The following is a 22534-nucleotide window of genomic DNA, read 5'->3' as shown; positions in this document are numbered from 1 at the left end:
GGTGCGCGCTCCCCTTAAAAGCCAGAGCTCAGTGACGAGCGCACAGGCGCACACGCACGGACAGAATGTGGATGTTACCAAAGTCATGTATCCTTTTTCAGTGGTGGAAATTGTACTCACCTTTTTTACTTAAGTAAAAGTATCAATACTGCAATGGGTAACAGGATAGGTGGGTAATATAGAGACATAGGGCACCTCGGTGTAAAATTGGCTATTTTGTCCAAAATGTTAAAAAATTAAATATTTAAAAAATGGTCTTAATTAAAGTAAAAAGTAGGCTATACATGTATTGATTGATTGATTGATTGATTGATTGATTGATTGATTGATTGATTGATTGATTGATTGATTGATTGATTGATTGATTGATTGATTGATTGATTGATTGATTGATTGATTGGAATACTTTATTAGCGGTTTGCAAAAAAAAGCCCAAACCCAAGAAAGCCTATATGGCTTGTTTCCACATGATTAGAACATGCTTAAACATTCGACTTCTAATATTTCCACAATTGCTCCAAATTGCTCCAAAACCTGTATATCCAGTCATTTTGGATCATAAACAACTTAGACGTTGAAGGATACAATGAAGTCTGATAATGATGTACCATGCATGTTCACATCATGTAGGCTACTTTACTTTAAGACCATTTTGCAAATACTTTTAAGATTTTGGACAAAATAGCCAATTTTACATTGAGGTACCCAGATGTCCCTATAGTGCCCACCTATATCCTGTATCCACTGCAATGTAGAAATACTCTGAGTCCGTAATTCTAAATTTACTCGAGTAAAAGTACAAAAGTATTGGCATCAAAATGTACTTGAAGTACCAAAAGTAGAAGGTACTCGTACTCATTATGCAGAATGTCCCATTTCACAAGTTTTCATATGTAAAATGTTTTAAGATCTTTTGAAAGTAGCAGATCTACAAGCTCACATTGCATGGCGTTGCAACGCATTGTGAGCTTGTAGAATGGCTATTTTTAAATGGTCAAAATGTATATAGGGATGAAGTGGTTAATGTATGTTTTGTAATAATAATCTAAATCTAAATCTAAAAAGTAAAAGTACAATATTTGCCTCTGAGATGTAGTGGAGTAGAAGTAAAAGTACTGAAAATTGGAAATACTTCAGTAAAGTAAAAAATACCTCAAAATTGTACTGAAGTACAGTACCTGAGTAGATGTACTTACAGTAGTTACTTTACACTGGATAGCAGCAGTGGATGTTACCAAAGCGAGGCAGGCAATGTATTCTTTTTTTAAATGAATCGATCCATCATCCCCTGGGTAGCCTGGCAATGCCAGACTAAAAGACTGATTTGTTTCCAGGCTACCCCCCAGAGGTGCTTGAGGGGGTTCCAAGCGGTCCCGACTCCCCAGCAAAATGAGGAACAAATTAATGTCACTATTAGAATTAACCCAATGAGAGCATAAGAATGACAGAATTCTACAGCTACTGTATTATAATACAGTAGCTGTAGAATTCTGTACTAAACCTAAATCTTATTCTCACATCTTTTAAAATAGGTGTCCACAGCCTAATAGGTTCTTGACATGAAAACGTTTGAGAACCACTGACCTACTGTAGATAGATAGATAGATAGATAGATAGATAGATAGATAGATAGATAGATAGATAGATAGATAGATAGATAGATAGATAGATAGAATTTTGTATTGCCTCCAGGGTCAACTAGCTGCCAGTGTGAAGGACTAATTGCAACTAAACGTGGGGATTGGGACAGAATTTTGACTCATGTCGTTTGTACGCCCTTATGATATACGTACTTCATGCTGCATACTGTGCATGGTTCAACCCATCTTAAGTTCACATACAGTATAGAACTGTGTGTGTGTGTGTGTGTGTGTGTGTGTGTGTGTGTGTGTGTGTGTGCGTGCGTGCGTGCGTGCGTGCGTGCGTGCGTGCGTGCGTGCGTGCGTGCGTGCGTGCGTGCGTGCGTGCGTGCGTGCGTGCGAGCGCGCGTGCGTGCATGTTTGAGAGCATGTCTGTTTAAGACCAGTCCTATAGAGCAGACTGACTGTCTGGCATATCTTCATAGCTTCAGTGTGCTAGTTTGACCTCGCCTTAGCTGTTTTCTTTGTCTCAACACACTGTATATCCTAGACCTTAGCTGACTTAAGTCGCATTAGATAACCCCCATCTGATTCTGATACATCTGATACTGTGCATCAACATGACGCCTCTCACATGTTAGGAATATACCAAGAAATTATGTCAACACAACTACAGTGCCTACAGCAGTGTTAGGCAACAAGTGGCCTGTGGGCCAAAATTGGCCCGCCAGCGATGACATCTGGCCCGGCAAATGATTTTGTAAATAATATACAATATCTGACAGGTATAGGCTAGTGATTCTCAAAGTGTGGTCTCAAGAGTCAATTAAGACACTATTTTGAGGATGTCTTGAGACATCTCTGATTTAGATAGTGGGAGGCTGGTTAAAGACAGGCAGTGAGTCAACAGAAGCACCTGGCATGTGATCAAGACCCCCTACAGCCACATCAGACCTACACCTGATATTTTCTCTGTTTTCTCTGTTTTCTCTGATTTGTTCATCTTTGGCTCAGACAATGCAGGACTGCAAACAGCACTCCTGTTATCTGTGTGCGTGTATATGTGCCTGAGTGCAGAATGTGCGTGTGTGTGAGTGTGTGTGTGTGTGTGTGTGTGTGTGTGTGTGTGTGTGTGTGTGTGTGTGTGTGTGTGTGTGTGTGTGTGTGTGTGTGTGTGTGTGTGTGCGTGCGTGCGTGCGTGCGTGCGTGCGTACGTGCGTGCGTGTGTGCGTGCATGATGTTGTCCTTGTTGGACGCCTACTGTTAGCAGCTGCAATTCCCCACACGGCTCACAGGAAAAGAAAGACACAGAAGTGACGAGGGTCACTGAACAGAGCTGGATAGATGTGAACCATATCGTGCCATCCAACTATTTCTGTCTGGACAAGTTAACACCCAACCACGTCTGTCTGGTACACTTCAATTCTGTGCACTCTCTATTCGTAAGACTTATTCTCAGTGAGCATGATGTGACCCATTCTCTTCGCACTGAGAATCCCTCATGGATAATCGCATTGTGGGAAAGTTTCACTTAAGGGAGAGTGATGAGTGCTTATATCTTTGGTTCGGTTTTGAGTAGCCAACACCTGTCTTAGTTTTACTTTAGGTCATTGGGTTAGACAGTATATTGACTAAAGGGATTTGAATTTGCTGACCCTTAATTGGTGTCTTTCTAAAGTGTCTGTTTTTTATATTATCATTTATTTATTATTTATTTATCTATTATTTATTTGTCTGAAATGTAATGCTTAATTTATACTTCGTCATATGATACTGTTACTCACTGCAAATGGCAGATCTACACGCTCAGATCTACAAGCTCACAACATGATACAATGCAATGTGTTGTGAACTTGTAGATCAGTTATTTTGGCAGCATCATAAAAGTATAAATTGGGCTTCAGAGGAAGATAGAGGTCGCTTGAAAGAGATCTTAAGGAAATGGGACATTGGAGTCACTCTTCGAGATCGGCTATAAACTGTATATCTTCAGAAGGAAGTCCTGCACATGATTTCACTAATATTCAATATTGTGTGCATTTTTTACTTTAGGTCATTGGGTTAGACAGTATATTGACTAAAGGGATTTGAATTTGCTGACCCTTAATTGGTGTCTTTCTAAAGTGTCTGTTTTTTATATAAATTTCATTTATTTCATTTATTCTATGATTATGTAACAGTTATTGTGGGTGCGGGACTTCATCTGAAGAAGACAAGAATTACTGGCAGCTGGGTGGTGAGCGCATTAGCTGGTCTGCTGATCAAAGACATGCAACTGTGGCAGGAAACATAAAGTCACAAAGGGGACAAGTTATAAAATCCAAATATTAAGTTCCCAGGTTGATAAGAGACCTTGAGTTTGCCTTGATTTCTAAATTCTCTCTACATAGTATTTCCTGTTGCTGTTCAATACACTGGCTTGGCCAGTATGTACAATATGTCACCAATACCATAATTGTAGCTTCAAAGTAGCTCCAGTTTCCAGGAATTGCTGCCTTACACTTGAAGGAGCCCTAACCAGTTTTTCATCAGGACTGGTAAAGACATATACACCAAACCAATTGAAAAATGTAGATGCTGACCAAATCTTTTTATATGTTTGTTTGTTTTGCCCACCTTCTCATAACAAAATCACCTAATATTTCCAACTACCTAGTTCTGTTACACTGGGGTTCTATGTCTGTTGTTTTGTGTTTGAGTACATTTCTTTATTTGACACAACTGCGTGTTTGCATGCCGTTGTCTTTTGACCTGCAGTCTCTCTGGCACTTTGTTACTGCCACAAAAGAGTCACTCCTCACTTCAGTGTGACGTTGATTCACATCCCATCTATCATGCATGCAGCCCTTTGACATCACTTGGTAGGTCTTGTCAAGGCCGATATATGTCTGTTCTTGATGTTGCTTTTGACTGGCACCTCATGAAAACAGAGTGTCATAATCTATCTGAAAGGACGATGTCTTGGTGATGCAATGAGTAAGAGGATAATGATGACAATGAGTTTGAAACTAATGTTGAAAACACTGCTCATCTTAGAGCTGAAGATAAGATAAGTTAAGATAAGATAAGATAAGCCTTTATTGATTCCAGAAGGGAAATTCAGTTGTCATAGCTGCAATAGCAACAAGGGTGGAACACAGAAGAAACACAAGTAAAAGTCATATAAGCTTCTGGCACAAAATGGGTCTCTGAATGAATGTATGTAGTCTATCCAAAAATATGTACAGTATACCAACAGTGGACATGTGAAGATGAAGAATGAATGATGAATGAATATGTGTATATAGTCAGCAATATCAATAATCGATTAAATAAAAAACAACTCGAAAAATGTGAACCAGGAAGCACAGGTCTCTGCCAGGCCAGGTAGCTTATTTTGGGCCAGCAAAGTTTGGAACCGTGGATTTTGTTCAAAACAGGCTACTCCTGTAAACCAAATTTGAAAAATCGGACAGATCAGTTTTGATCACATACAGTATATGGACTAAAGATAATGTGTACCGATGTGCGTGATATTTGGACAACATCTGTAGGAGTAAAAATGTTTTTTGCAAAACTCTGCCTCCTGGTGGTGCTATAACAGGCCGATGTGAAAAATGTGGTGCCGGAGATTAGCTGTACACAGACGGACAGACAAACGGACACACTGCAAAAACATAGTCTCGGCCACACCTTCGGCCTGGCGGAGACAATTAATCAGTCTACACTCTATCACAATGAATATTTGATTACCAGTTTTCAGCTTCACCCAGCTGATGGCTGCTCAGATGGTTATGATGAGCGCTTGGGGTAGCAGCCAGGGGTTAAGTGTCATGCAGGGACACATAACATATAGCGAGCCAGTGACCTTCTAATTACTAGACGGCCTCTGGCTGCCCCCCAAATGTACGTATATGAAACATAGATTTATACATAATAATAAATGTATATGTATACTATCAACAATGAATACAGTATATGCAAGGTCTATCAACAGTTTTCCCCAGAATTAAGAATCAAATGCAGGGAGGGTTAATTCAAAGTAGAAAAGAGACATAGAAAATATAATGCCCCCTGTAAATCGTGCACCTTTCTGTAATGGACATTACATTACATTATGCATGGGAAACAACGTTTAGCGCAGTCTTTGGTTTCTACAAATAGGGCTGACAAAGCTATTTGAAGGTCAAACATTATTGTGACATTCAACTTAAAGATGCTATGGGTCCTCAAGTTGGGGAAAGGGGGTTGGTGCAACTTTCTGAATATGCATGTTCAGTTTTGAATTCACACATCCACTCCCAGTTGTGCATCCCACTGGCATCCCAGAGGCAAGTATGGGTTCACACAGACCGGGCCATGGCCTCGTTGGCCCCAATGAGCGTACGCCTCTGGTGCATCCCATCCAAAGCATCATAACACAACCTCCGTTAAATACAATTTAACCACTTAGCTAACCACTATTAGGTAGAGTTTCACTGAGACCAATTTACATGTAGAAAGGTGCACACATCTCTGCCAGGAGGCATGCCCTAATAATACGTTTAAAAAGTTGGGGGTCGCATTCACAATACATTTGACACTGATTGGTGTAGTTAGTAGTTTGCGAGATTTGCCGCAGACATAATAGACTAGGCAGAATTTCAGAAAATGTGCTTGTATAAAATGCTGAAGGCATTTCGTGTTTATTTTTGGTATACAACATTTCTAGGGGTATTAAGGGGTGCTGAATCCAAATCTGCTGTATACCCAGCGCAAAAATGTCAATTAAGGCCTCAAAATTGAGAAATTCAACATGGCCGCCAGCGCCAGGACCTCTTTCCAAAAAAACAGGTGCTCAACCCACATTCTTTATTCTACTGACATGAAACTTTGCACAGAACATCTGCACTTATGGGGGAAGAAAGTAGGAATATAGCTGGGGTGCAACCATGAGAGTAACAGGGTGTTTTTGACTGTCTAACTGTAATCTTTGTATAGGCGAGGATACAAAAATGACATTTCTTCAGTGTTTGCAGGAATACTACAGCAATTTGGTAATAACTGTACAGTGTTGGACACCAACATTGGAATCCCCCAAGTCTTAGCTTTCTTCAGGTACCAAGTTTATGCCAGTAGCCCTTATAAGTCTGGATATATAAGCATTTTAGTGTAAGCATGCTGTTTTATAGTAGGGTCCGAAAGTGAGGTTCTGTGACCATCCTTTGGCAAGTATGTTTTTACGATTGATTTGACCTATATGGACCCTTTAGAAAAGATTTAGCCCCCAGGTCCCTCCCAAAAATCCCGGCATTTTTTGCTAGACAGCCAAATTCAAAATGGCCCCCGGCGCCATCTCTAAAAATTTACTTTTGATCTGGATGACCTAGAATCATGTATGAAGGCACTTTTCCATACAAGTCAACCATGAGGATTCCAAATCTGACACAATTTTAATTGTCAGACCTCGTTTTGACTCCGAAATTCAAGATGGCCGACATCCAGTACAGTAAAAACTTATACCCAGGGGGCAAAGAACCAGATGGGCTAGAAATAAAAACTTGGTGTCTATTTCATGGTTTCAGAGCATGAGAAACTCAATGGAATACTTATCTTTATGATTGGGTGTGTCTGGACCTTTAATTTGCATATTTCCAAGATGGACGCCACGCGAAAATGAGTTTTACTATGACTTTTACAGTGACAGCTTACTGTTATGGCAAAAAGTCTGCTTTTTAAGCAATATGAACACATTTGGTCAGTTTGCGCTTTAATTTATATGTTGTCAATATGGCTGCAGTCATAAATAATGTATGGTATTACATTTTCCATTTATTGATTTATAGATCTATAGTTGTGGGGATGATTGCAGAGAAAAATCGGAGAAAAAGCCCACAATGTACCTTATGTATCATTTTAATAAACTAAATACAATATAAACAGACACATGCACACTCCAAGACTTGCCAAAAACTTCAACTTTAGGGCTATACAAATTAACATAGTGGTATGCATTCAAGTAACATAACAAAAGATAGACTACTTAGTGACAAATAGAGTAAAAGCGGAGTTGAGGTTGCCTACAAAAGGTTCATTTTGACCTCTATGGTTCAGTCTTGCCTGCTTCTAAAGCCAATGATACTATGGTACAATGCTATTCACTGTCACTGTTGTCATGTTGCACTGATCCTGCTGCATCGTGTCTCCAGTCCCTGGCAACGGCATCCTAAGTAGAATGGAATTGCCTTCTTTGCACGGGAACAGTTTTTCTGGCAGCCTTTGATACAGCTGCATGATATTGCCTTGTTCATTGACACAGGCCAGGCTGGCTCGGTAGATGCAAGGGGGACTGCATTGCTAGCACTGAGAGAACATCCATACTCTGTGAAAGAAGGAATATCCGGCTTGGCGATATGTGCACATTTATCTATTATGGTTGCTAGAACAGCTCTTCTCAGGTGCAGGTCAAAGGAATTATCTGTCGGGGGCAGCAGCTTTAAGAGGGTTGATCTATTATTGAGGAACTTGTACACTCTAAGCTTACTCAGGTCAAAATCCTCCTGGTGGTCCGCTTTGGATGTATATACAGCAATTGTGAGGTCTCGTGCCTGATTGATGGACGTCATCTGAGAGGGAATCATAAGAGTTTTCACCAAACTCCTCAAGTGCAGAGATCCAGACGCATGATGGCCTTGAACCATGCCTTCTTCCCAGTGAAGAAGGGATAGCTGGTGGTACAGTATCTCTGCCACTTAAACTATGGATAAAGGGCAGGGCACGACACTGTGCGAGACCCAGTGCTGATACCATTTGATGGATAGGAAGGTATGAATTTTGCTCTGTTCTCACCCACAGCTCTGGAAGGCATCGGAGATGGGTTGCTGCATAGTAAAGGCACATGATGATGATGTCTGTGTCATTGGCATGGATGACAGCGCCGCCCATGGCTGCTGTGGTGTTGGGGAGTGTTGTTTCTGTCTGTTGTAAACTGTGCTCCGCTGTACCAAATGAAATTCCTAACATGTTCACATGGCAATAAAGTCTTCTGATTCTGATTCTGACAACTCTGTCAACTTTGTCATTCTGGACACTGTACAGGGCGTGGAGTATTATTCTTGTATCAGCCTCCTGTTGTGTGGATTCTAGTGCAGGGACATCTTCAATAGACCCCTCCTTGATCACCACACTCCTTGTCTCTTCTTTAAACCCCCCACCCAGGTAAAGATGTGTTGGACCAAGGGCCGACATAAGTTTCTCATTTTCACACCATTCGTCACAGAGGAAACTCAATAGGTTTGCCTTGTTAGCTGACACAGCAAAAAACTCCTGAGGATCTGGAGCTGTGTAATGCATACTGACTTCATATTCTTTGGTAGGTTTTGGTCAAGCATATCTGTGTTCTTGCTCAGCTGTCTTAAGACTAGGTCCACAGTACCGGTCAAAACAGAAGTGAATGATCTCTGTGCCAGCAGGCACATCATTCAACAGCAGACGTTGGTATCGTTCAGCGATTGTTCCAAATGCTTCACCTTTCAGGAACGACCAATGGCGCATGGCATACATGGCATCAATAACTACTGCTGTTTTTCTGTCTTCTGTAGGCAGGTCAGGGATACATGCAACTTTGGTCTCCTCTTTCAGGACCTTCACAAGGCTTGCCTTGGTACCTGTTCTCATCCTGCCATCTTCCTGGAAGAGGGAAGGGGGGAAGTCACTGCACTCGTGGTTGCCTATAAAGTCAACAAGGTTGAGTTCTCCACCACTGGCTATGATTAGGGTCATGCGCAGGAGGGCAGTAATTTCATTGCTCTTGCCAGGTGCTGAGGTTTTCCCCTTAGATTGTTTAGATTTTGTGTTTTGAGTGTAGAAAGTGTTAAGCTTCATTATTCTTGTCTTCTTCTGTTCACTGGACAGTGACTCACACAGTGCCTTCAGACCCAGTTCTTTCACACTCATCAAGTCGTCCTTGACTGTGGATGTGGAATCAGCACACTGTCCTGTAGATATGTTGATCATGGATGATGTGCTCACTGTAAATGGGTTAGTCTCCACTGCTGCCTTGACTACCATCTCTGCATCGCGGATTACACGACTCTGACCAGACTCATGGTGTGGGTCTGCCATATTGACAACATATAAATTAAAGCTCAAACTGACCAAATGTGTTCATATTACTTAAAAAGCAGACTTTTTGCCATAACAGTCAGCTGTCACTGTAAAAGTCAAAGTAAAACTCATTTTTGCGTGGCGTCCATCTTGGAAATATGCAAATTAAAGGTCCAGACACACCCAATCATAAAGATAAGTATTCCATTGAGTTTCTCATGCTCTGAAACCATGAAATAGACACCAAGTTTTTATTTCTAGCCCATCTGGTTCTTTGCCCCCTGGGTATAAGTTTTTACTGTACTGGATGGCGTTTAGAGATGGCGCCGGGGGCCATTTTGAATTTGGCTGTCTAGCAAAAAATGCCGGGATTTTTGGGAGGGACCTGGGGGCTAAATCTTTTCTAAAGGGTCCATAGAGGTCAAATCAATCGTAAAAACATACTTGCCAAAGGATGGTCACAGAACCTCACTTTCGGACCCTACTATAAAACAGCATGCTTACACTAAAATGCTTATATATCCAGACTTATAAGGGCTACTGGCATAAACTTGGTACCTGAAGAAAGCTAAGACTTGGGGGATTCCAATGTTGGTGTCCAACACTGTACAGTTATTACCAAATTGCTGTAGTATTCCTGCAAACACTGAAGAAATGTCATTTTTGTATCCTCGCCTATACAAAGATTACAGTTAGACAGTCAAAAACACCCTGTTACTCTCATGGTTGCACCCCAGCTATATTCCTACTTTCTTCCCCCATAAGTGCAGATGTTCTGTGCAAAGTTTCATGTCAGTAGAATAAAGAATGTGGGTTTAGCACCTGTTTTTTTGGAAAGAGGTCCTGGCGCTGGCGGCCATGTTGAATTTCTCAATTTTGAGGCCTTAATTGACATTTTTGCGCTGGGTATACAGCAGATTTGGATTCAGCACCCCTTAATACCCCTAGAAATGTTGTATACCAAAAATAAACACGAAATGCCTTCGGGGTTATGCTTCTCTGAAAATTGACCCTGTCTATAAACAGACAGACATAGTCCTGACTTTGGCCTGGCGGAGATAAGGTTGTTGTTACTGTGTACGGTAATCAGTCAGTACCTTTGTTCACGAGTGAGGTTCCTTTCTGAGGAAATTCAGTCATGTAAGAAAAAGCTTGGCTTCATCCTTAGAAGATGGAACACAGGTCTTGAGTGTGGGGGATGGACAAGGTCATTAGAATATATTATACCGCCTTAAGAATACATCACAGATTAAAGGATTTTTGTCTCAGCCGGATTTGCATTCATCTTCAGTAGACTGGACTACTGTAATGGTGTCTTTACAGGACTCGCTAAAACATGATCAGAATGCTGCTGCTCGGCCCGGACGGCTAGGGTAGCGGTCTGGGCACCTAGGCTGCTAATGCCGCTAAGTCCTCAGCATAATCACTCCAGTTCTTAGATCTTTCCTGGTAGGCTATGTCAAAAGAAAATATTTCAAAATGTTGCTGTTGGTTTATAAAGCACTGAATGGTTTAGGGCCAAAATACATTTTGCGCGATATCATAAACCATTCAGATCTCTCAGGTTATATGGGAAAGGTCTGCTTTTTCCCCCCTAGAATCAATACTAAACAGAAGCAGCGTTCAGTTTTTATGCACCACATATCTAGAACAAACTTGCAGAAAACTGCAGGTCTCTCAGTTCTTTTACATCACAGCTAAAAAAAACGTTCTGTTTGCCGTTGCCTTTTATTGAGACTTCTTTACTTATTATTCGGCACTGTAATTTTACTTTTTTTATGTGAGTGAGTTTTGTTTTTATTGTATTCAAATGTCCTTTTCTATTGTGTTTTTTGCTTTATGTCCTGAACAGGTGTTTTCGATTAAGGAGATAGGTGTTTGTTCAACTTTCTGAATTTTTACTGAATTCAAATGTCCTGTTATGATGTGTTTCTTTTACTTAATGTTTTGTATGATGCACATTGAATTGCCTTGTTGTGGAAATGTGCTATACAAATAAACTTGCCTTGCCTTGCCCATATGCTCTTGGCTTGCTGGCAATCAAAACCAGTTGCTATGATAGTAATAGCTATAGCACTACATACAGTATGCTCTGCTTAATAACCACATCTGGGATCACTCCCACAGCAATGGCATCATTAAAAGAAGGAAACACGCCTCTCCGTCTTTACAAGGACCCCATGGGGAGCAAACGCCCAAGAGACTTGACCCCAAGAGCAGAGTGCAAGAAGCACTGACAGAATGTTAAGTCTCTGCTCCTGTACCCCCATGCGATGTGAAGTGAAGTCTTCACTAAAAGATGGACGGACGGACGGACGGACGGACGGACAGACAGACAGACAGATGGTTAGACAGATAGATCATATACAGTAGAATAGATGAACAAAAGGACACAGGGAGTGAAATTAAGTCCGATTCAACAGGGCTATTCCATTGTGATTCATTTACCTCATTAGTCCAGTGTGTTTAAATGCACTATATTTTCCCTTTTGGTCTGATCTGTTAAGCTTTAATGAGTATATCAGCTGGAGTCACACAGGCAGCAGTTAATTACACTCTTTGAAAGTTTGACTTGTTTGACTTTTGTAACAGCCTCACTGATACCCTTTCGCTTGTTGACTCCTCACACTATTCTTTGTTTGGTGGCTCTATATGGCTGCCAAAGAGTTACGTATAAGTCTAAGTTAATTGGATGGAAAGAGCCAACCTGTCTGCACTTCCCCTCTAATGATGCCTTGTAATTGAACAATGCCAGCCTTGCATTAATCACCATTATCGCTGTACTGCGAAATGTATTCACAAACAGGATATTAGGGCTTTGTCGTTCATTAGGATGCTTTCTCATCTCATTGCAATATTATATTCAAGTGCAGGGTTTATGCATATGTTACTCTGTAATATCAATTTATATTCCAGCACAAGGTATAGGCCTACTATACACTTGAAAGTTTGTAGTTTGGATGTTACACAATAAAATCCTCAGTGTTCATTTAAAGTTATAGGGAAACAGAAAAGGGGAAACTTCTGATATGGAAATGACTTAAAAAATGTAATTTATTAAATTTACCATTTTTCACAGAAAGGTATGACAATAAAGGTATTCAAATAGATATGTATTGTTTATGAAAATTATCTGTTGCCCTGCCTTTAAAAGTAGGGTAAGATTTTTCTTTGTTAAAATAAGTTATAAATAGCTCTATATAGCTCTATATAGTCCTCTAAATTCTCTAAATTGAGTGTTTGTTCAGTAACAAGGGACTCCTTTTCTCTCCAGCTCTGTAGTAAACAGATCCATTTTCAGGTCAGGATACCAATTTGATACAATAAGGAGATAGAACTCACACAGAATACTAGAAAAAGTGCTCCTCGGAGCACAGGTCTCCGCCAGGTCAGGTAGATTATTGTGGGCCAGCAATGTTCAGAATTTGCCAATCAGGATGGAATATAAAAAAGCGGACGGAACCATCTTGATCACTTGACTATAGAGATAATGTGTACTGATTTACTGAATTTGTAGGAGTAATATAAAAAAGAAAAATCGGCCTCCTGTGGCTATAATATGGCAATGTTAAAAGGGTGGTGTTTGTTCTTCAACGTAGTAATGTATGTGCAAAGTTCCACCGCAATTGGACGCTGTGTTCATGATTTGCAGCATTTTGTTCAAAACGGGCCACTCCTACAAACCTTAGATGTCAATGTTAGCCAATCAGGATGGAATATGAAACAGATCCACCTTGATCACATGACTATAGAGATCATGTGTACCGATTTGCGTGAAATTTGGATAAAATCTGAAGGCTTAATCTCCAAAAAAGTGTTTTACATAAGTCGGCCTCCTGATGGCGCTATAAAAGGCTAATGTGAAAAATGCAGGGTTTTTCACATTGTTTTTCCTTGGCCTCTAGGGAGTATGCGTGCAAAGTTTCACGCAGATTGGTGCAGTTACAGTTAAAACCGCAATGTGGCCTTTTATAGCGCCACCATGAGGCCGATTTGAAAATGTCCAAGTGGCATTTCTTCCTTGGCCTAGTGGGAATGTGCGTGTGAAATTTCACGGAAATCGCAAGCTGCGTTCATGATTTGAGGCATTTAGTTGAAAATGGACCAATCCTGCAAACTTTGGAAGCCAACTTTAGCCAATCAGGATGGAATATGGAAAATCAGACAGATCCGTGTTGATCACATGACTATAGAGATACTGTGTACTGATTTGCGTGATGTTTGGATAAAATCTGTACAAGTAATATCAAAAAAGATATTTTATACAAATCGGCCTCCTGGTGGCGCTATACCAGGGCCATGTAAAAGATTTGGGGCAGAGGTTCATTTTGGCATCCAGGGAGTGTGTGTGCACAGTTTCGCAGCGACCGGCCAACGGTTTCGGAGATTAGCCGCTCGCAGACAGATGGACACACGGACACACGGACACACGGACGGATGGACGGGGGGTAAAACATACTCTCTCGCCATGCCTTTCGGCCTGGCGGAGACAACAAGATAAACAAATGAAGCTGGAAGTAATGACACAAAGAAATGAGCATACAGCATTGGAACTGTAACCCGTTATTGAACAAACACTCTATAGCAAGGATTACTATAAGAATATAATGCTTTAAACCTTTAAGGAAATACTTTTTGTTTTAACCAAAAAATATCACTTATACCCTACCTTTAACTATGAGAGTTTACACATGGAACCAAATGGATCTTTATGGGTCCTTTTGGTTCCATTTGTACACTCTCAAAGTTAAATAAACACACAGGATTCTCTTATCCACAGGACCTAGCCTAATACAACTTCAAAGAGCATGAGGATCGAGCATGCGAGAGGTGTACACAGGATATTATGATAACATAACATTATGCATAATATGTTAAAAATGACTTGGTATTCTGTTCTTTTAAATGAGTTTTCACTGTGATACCGATGCCGATAAATAGGAATACTGTGTTAGTTTCATTGATCCACGTGGGATCAACTTCAATTGATTGATCATTAAAATAAACATGCTCTGAAAATGCACGTGGCCCACCCATGTGACCACTTAAAATGGCTGCCGTGCCCGTTTTAAGTGGTCAGATACGATCCGGTTTTATAAGGACCACAATGAAAACAAGCCTTCGGGGTTTTATTTAGTTTTCATCCTTTTGAATTAATTATAAATAAAGTGCTCAATTAATCAATCAATCAATCAATCAATCAAGAATCAATCAATCAATCAATCTGGGTGGGCCGTGAACACTTTCAAGATTCTTAAGTGGGCCCTGATCCAGAAATGGTTGAGAACCAGCGCTGTAACCTGACCGTTAGGAGCTCATGAGTTCTTTGGAGGAATCAGTCGGTTGGGGATCACTGGATGATTGCTTAGTAAAAAAAAAAGGAATGGATTTCAGAAATCCCCTGCCACCCCTCTGAGCAAGCTCAACTTTCCAGTTATTGTGATGTGTAAATCAGCGATAGACCCATAGGGAACATTTTGTGTTGAAAAGGATGACAGCAGCCAAGCTGGTTCTGTCAGATCACATCACAGGCCAGCTATGGGTAGATCGTTTGTAATTCAGTTCCGCGTGGGTAGCATTCAATTGCATGTGTTATATTTTATGACTACGTCAAGTAATGTGTGCGATAAACAATTCACAGAAAAAAATTAAGCTGAGGGAAATTCACATCTGTCACGCCTCAGCCCTCTTGGGACTCTAGTAATATTTAATGGACAAACACGGCAAGGACCTGTCAGTCACAGTGAAGTGGTTTGCGCCACAATCTAAGCTCACACTTTGTGCTATAGGGCATTGCAGTGGCAGGCATCTTGTGGTGCCGCAGATCGAAAGCCCATAAATTCTTCCCATAGAGATTTACGAAAATATTTATATTCATTATTTTATGCATGCAACCAAGCCATCCAGGCTCATGGTGAATCATGATCATAAAACATTTGATTCTGTGTCAAAGAAATATTTGAAAAACGCAAAAAAGGGTATTCATTAAATATATAGTCTATAATGTAATTATATATTCAAATATGTTTTGACACAGAATCAAATGCTTTATGGTCATGATTCACCAGGAGCCTGTATGGCTTAGTTCCAGGCTTAAAATATTTAAAATATTTTCGGAAAAAAGTTGGGAAAACTTTGGGAAAAAGTAAAGGGCTTTTGATCTGCACCAGAAAATGGCCACCACTACTATGCCCTATAGTCTTTGAATGACAATTTGAGGCAAATAGTGGCTGATAGGTGATAGTGCTGGGATGTGTGTGACACGTGTGTGTGTGTGTGTGTGTGTGTGTGTGTGTGTGTGTGTGTGTGTGTGTGTGTGTGTGTGTGTGTGTGTGTGTGTGCGTGCGTGCGTGCGTGCGTGCGTGCGTGCGTGCGTGCGTGCGTGCGGGGGGGGGGTGGGGGGTACCTTTACAGTATATGTGTATATGATGTGAGATTGGCTAGCCTCTTCACTTGCAAATGATTTCCACGAGCGGGGAAAAGATGTTCTCTGTGTAATGGGCATACTGTGACATTCCCACAGGTACCCTACGTCCTCACAAGAGATATCAAAGGTACCCCACAGTGCCGCAAATTAATTTATGACCCATGAGATGTAAAAGACACGCATACTCCTATACAGAACTCTCTATTCAGGCACCGTGTGTGCTTTAATGACACATTTATGAATGGCGATAATGATAAATTATTAAAAGAGCATATGGCAATTGAAAGTCATAAATCTCACGGGTGCATCCAATAAAAAACCCTTGTCTCACGGGAGAAGAGGACCTTTGCAAATGGAAATTGAGCAATGATGAAATGTGGTTATTCATCAGTATTGCTTTGTTCGTTATTCATTTATTGTACCTTATTGCAGGTGCGACAATTGCGAACAAATTCTTATTAAGTCATTCTGATTAAAGGCCATGACCTTCTTTATGGAAAGGTGATTAAATATTATCAAGGGGGTTTGCAAATTTGGGAGCCAAGTAACACCCAAGCAGAATCCCAACATATAGAAAGGTTTTATGATTTTGAAGGCTATGGCTATTAAGAAGAAGATGATGTATGTATGTATGTTAGTTTGTTTGTGATAAGTTATATGTTATCTGTTTTATATATGTGAGTCATGTACAGTATCAGTTTGTGGAAATATGTAAAAACTTTAAATAAAATGATTGAAAGCCAACAAAGGAAAAGTGATTAAAATGTGTAGTCTTAATGAATATGTAGACTAAACATACAACTCTACTGTATATAGGTCCATGCTCTTCATTGAGACACTGTTTGGTTGGCTGATTATCCAAAGAAGAAAACAGAAAGGTCATTGTTTAGCGATCAAGTACAGTACAGTACTGCTGTTGTCCTCCAATCCTTGCAGTCGAACAGCAGACCTCCCATGGGAAATATCCCAGTTTAGAGACAACATAGTCATGTTCAAATAACCACGGCGATACAATGGCTTCAGCTCCATACAGTGGAATGGATGAAACAGAGTGAGAACTGAAAACAGGTGAAACAGTTGTCTTGAAAGTAGTGGGGGCAGCCCATGAAACATTTAGATCCATACTGCTGATCTCTTAACAAAACAAAACAATACAAATTTGGTGGCAGGAATGGGCTTCCATAGTGAATGGCTGAGTATATTGATTTGCAGTGCCGTGGGTAACCTGCTGCACATGAAGGGAGTCACTCCTTTCATGGTCAGCAACCTTTTATCATTTAAAAGGACTGATAAGCCAGTCAGCTGCCATGTCTTCCTGAGGGGTCATACAGCAGCTGACCAAACAGCTCAAGGAACTTGACCACCAAACATGATTGCTGTGGATGATGTTTAACGGGCACAAACACTGTAAACAGAGTGGTAAACAGTGAACTTAGATGCTTCACAGAACGGCTTTGTACCATGAGGCACGCCAGCAATGGTTTCCATGTTCTGAGACAACTCTGGGACTATGGACTGTACCATTTCATTTGCTGGGGGAGTTCCTCGTTGACAGTAATGTCAATCATTCATTTAGGCTAAGCTCTTCCCCCTTTTCTCTCAATTTAGTCGTTATGCCATTTCCCATTTATCCGCACATGTGTTGTCCCTGTCACTGCTGACCCTACTTGGCCGTGTGGAAGGATGTAAGAGAGTTTCACCGGGAGGGCATAACGCATGCACATAGAACATAGTTCCTCTCCCTGGTGAACAGACATCCTGACCAACCTGTAGAGTCGCTAGTGCAGCGGAGGAACTATGTCATTGTCATTGTCATTGTCATTTTGTCACTTCCCTTCTTGAGGACTTAGGGAGGACGTAAGGGCGCGCTACACCCAGGAGGACGTAGTGCCGCCATCCTACTCCTCACGTTCAACACCCTCCACTGACAGACTGCCTGCCTGCCTGCCTGCCTGCCTGCCTGCCTGCCTGCCTGCCTGTCTGTCTGTCTGTCTGTCTGTCTGTCTGTCTGTCTGTCTGTCTGTCTGCCTGCCTGCCTGCCTGCCTGCCTGCCTGCCTGCCTGCCTGCCTGCCTGCCTGTCTGTCTGTCTACCTATCTATCTTGTATACATACATAGAGAGAGAAAGAGAGCGAGAGCTTCTATTCCTTGTTGGCCGTGACACTTCAGTGGGGAATCCTTAGAGGGTATTCAGATCACGTGAATCTCATTTCCCTTTGACAGACGTGAGCCAGGAAAAAAGACCCACATCAAAGCAGACCTGATACGCATTTCTAAGTGTGATAGACATTACAAAAGACTGGAAAAATGGCCAAGACTATGACAATCACGTTACAGCAAACCTTTGATATACAGGACGCAGATATGATGTGAATTGTAGTAGGTCTACTGTATATATCACAACACGACCAGTGTTGGACGTGTTTTGTGTTCAAAAGGCCTGCATGGTGATTTTACTGTATATGAGAGTTGATGAATAGCTGAAACAATTGAAGGGGCAGTCATGTCTCACTATTTAATAATATAGACTTAACCAGGGTTATATACTAGGTCCTCTGCCTTTTCCCTCTACACCGAATCTCTTTGCCGAAAATAGTTGAGTTTGTATCGATTATTTTTCACAAATGTTTGACCCAGAATAGGGACACCAAGGTTCATGTGCTTAACTCTGTTCAGTATAGTGAGCTGAGATGGACAGGCCTTAGAGTCCTTCCAAGCCATGTGAGGGTAAAACGTCTTTCTCCAAAAGTGTCCATCCAGGTTGTTTAGGCCTATACAACAGATTACACACTACACTTTACAATTTTGATTCCAGCAACCATCCAAAGAGTCTATTTGCACTGTTTTACCCAGGTCCAGACTGTAAATGATGATCCCGTTTTTTTCATTGTAGGGAAACTTGGCTGTATTTAACCCATGAAATATTCCACATTTGTTAGAATTAAAAAAGTGTAAATTAACACCAACAGATTTGGATCTGTGTGCTCAGAAAATGACCCCCCCCCCCCCCCACACACACACACACACACACACACACACACACACACACACACACACACACACACACACACACACACACACACACACACACACACACACACACACACACACACACACACACACACACACACACACACACACATACACACACACACACACACACACCATCATCATCATCGGCGGTCACTCGTAGTCGAGTATGACTGCCCTCCCTCTTGGTCCTTGTGGGTCTTCAGGTGGGCATAGAGGCCGATTCTGGACCCGATTATTCTTGTGCAGTGTGGACAGGGGAATGTAGTGGTGGTGGGTTTGGGTTGGAGCTGTTGAATGGGTAGGTTCCCTTTGGGAGGACGCCTGCGCGTGATGTCTTTTAACGTGGGGAGACTGATGCGCCTGCAGCCACCACACGGTCCTTGGCAGAAAGGGGCCTGAATCCAATGGCATGGAATCCATGACGACTGGAGACCACCCTCTGTTGCAGCCTTCATCCGCCTTCAGTGCCGTTGTGACTTACATCATCCTCCGCCACTTCCGCCGTTGAGGTCTTTGGATCGCACTTCGTCTGGAACCTCCCCCTCGACCTTACCGCCATGGGTGACCCTACCGGGAGCTAAAGCTCCCGACGGCATCGCTCTTAGGTTCATTGGAACACACAAGGCTCTCCACCACGGCAAGGTGGCGATCCGTGGAGAACACACACACACACACACACACACACACACACACACACACACACACACACACACACACACACACACACACACACACACAGTCACGCGTGTGTGAATCTGACCGGTGCCCCTGAGTGCCCAGTGAAACCTTTCCCTCTGCCATTGAATCAAGATGACATTTCCCTGTGCAGCAAACCTCACGCCTCATGGATCTTTTATGCATTAGCATTATACTCTGGCTTTTTAAAAAGCTGTCGGAAAGGCCTCGCTGTTTCAAGTCCCCATCACTTTAGACAACACATTCCATCCCATGTACTGTCTGTTCATCCTTCTTTCATTTGACAGGAGGGCAGGCAATACAGAGGGGAATAACTGGACATTTGGCTACAAATATTATAATGCATGTCCACCTTTTTGTGTCCATCTCTCCACCTCTTTATCCTCATTCTACCGGAACTCATTCCTTCATAAATTAGGCCCTGGAATATCAAAATATGACACTGAAAGCTTGCTTGCTTGTTTTTTGGTGAGAACATTTTTACTGAGTAGAGGAAATAGGCCTATAGGTGCAAGTTTCTGTGGAATGGTTTAATACAGCACTTAAACCCTGTATACTTAGTTCACAGGGGACCCCCATGGCTCAATACTAGGTCCGCTCCTTCTTTCCTTCTAGTCTATACCAAATCTCTAGACCGGGTGCAATTATACGTACATAATATAGTATTATATACTAGAGGTTCGGGCTGCTATGAGCAGCAGATTGTGAGGGCACACCGATGTTGCACCTCTGATCTGTCCCTTTTGTACCCATATATGGAGATGTCTGTTTCTGTTTGTCTACCTGGGTCCCTTTTATGCCAATATATGGAGATTCCTGATGTCATCAGTATATGCCCATATATTGGAATGCCCATAGGCAGTGATCAGTGCGGTCGGCTGTTCTGGACAACTGGATATCCGAACTAGTCGACGACGGGCACCGCGCTCCCTTGGGTCCATGCCGCTGCGCATGCTGAGTTTGAGTTTGAGTCGGTCCCATATATGCACATTACCAAATCTGGGCATAGCGGTCAGATCTGTGGCTCTGGACAACCGGATCTCTGTATCTGTCAGTCCTTGTCCCTTTTATGCCCATATATGGAGATCGCTGATGTCATCAGTATATGCCCATATTTGGGCATGCCCCCTTTTGTGCCCATGTATGGAGCTGAATTTGTTTGGGCCTGATTCCATGATGACACGTTGAGTAATTAGACAACACATTCCATATTACAAGATGAGGTACTGTACTGACATACAGTATCATGTGCCAGACTGGGTAGTCTAGGCAGAATTACAGAAAATTCATTTCAGGTTCGGATACCAATTTCATCCAATTAGGAGATTGAATCCATACAGGATACAGGATAAATAAGTGGAATTGATGACACAAATAAATGAGCATACAAAATTGGAATTGGAACACTATAAAATTGAAGCTGATAAATTGGTTCTCTCTTCTGATTGATGAAGAGAAAATGTATTTTCTGTTTAATAAATAGATGGGGAGACTCCTGTTACTGAACAGATACTCTAAATAGCAATGATTACTGGTCTGCTGGTCGATCCACCATCCAATATGCCACCGTCCATTATCCTACAAAGGATTGGACAATCAGTCAGAGATATCAGGGAGGTTCAGCTCATGTACATATTTTATCCACAAAGTTTATTTAGGATCCCCATTAGCTGTTACACCTGGCAACAGCTATTCTTCTTGGGGTCCACACAGAATAATATACAAATATACAAAAAGCAAAAACTAGTTTACAAATATTACAAAAAAATAGAAAATACTTTACAGCATAAAGCACTGTTAGTGTATACTCATACGTAATATTACATGGTACAGTGAAATAAACAGAATTACAATTATTCCTCTGGATTTATAAGAAAATGCTGCAAAACGGGGATAGACTCCCACGCTCTGGCTGATACTGACAATAAGCCTCTCCGACCTACTTACTAAATGCCTTTAACCTTAATTTCTGTGATGCATACTGGTAAAGAGTTCCAGAAAGTCATTGCCCTGTGGCCTACATGACTGTATCCTTCATTGCGTCAGTTCTTGGCCTAGGCACTGTAAATTGACCCATCACTGCATGCCCTGCATTTTTCACATCTGCCTCTTAGAGCGCCACCAGGAGGCCGACTTATGTAAAACACATTTTTTTAGATTAGGTTAAGACTTTGACAGGGGCCAGTTTGGAATTGCAGCCTCCTGAAGGTGTTTCTTTAGGGCAGTTTTGAAAGTGAGTAGGGTTTTACACTCCTTTACTCCTTTTGGTAGGGTATTCCACATTTTTGTTGCATAGCATGAGAAAGAGTTCATTCCCTTTGTTGTGCCAAATCTGGGTTGAACATGATCCGTGGAGTTGCCTCTGGTATTGTGATCGGGGACTTTATTTCCGTTTTTGAAATATTTACACAGGTACAGGGGGATCCGAATGTTGTTGTATCTTGTTGACTAGGCCCACTGCAAGTTGCTGTACTCTGTCAACCCTGAACCCTCAACCCTGAGCCATCCAACCCTAGCAAAGTGAACAGGGGTTAGATGGGTTGTGAGTTTGAGGCGAAGAAGTAGCCTTATTAGTTTGTTTTGGGAAGTTTGGAGCCTTATTTTTGAGGCCTTGGTGGTGATACCATGAGGAGCATGCATAACAGAAATGACCTTGTATGAGGGCCCCTGCAAGAATCTTCAAAAGTATTCATACTGACTAGGGGGGAAATCAAATAGCGAGAGTAATTGGTTTA

This window comes from Gymnoscopelus microlampas (assembly GCF_963454915.1).
Source record: "Gymnoscopelus microlampas genome assembly, chromosome: 9".
Classification (NCBI taxonomy): Eukaryota; Metazoa; Chordata; class Actinopteri; order Myctophiformes; family Myctophidae; genus Gymnoscopelus; species Gymnoscopelus microlampas.
Note: the sequence above shows the minus strand (reverse complement) of the source record.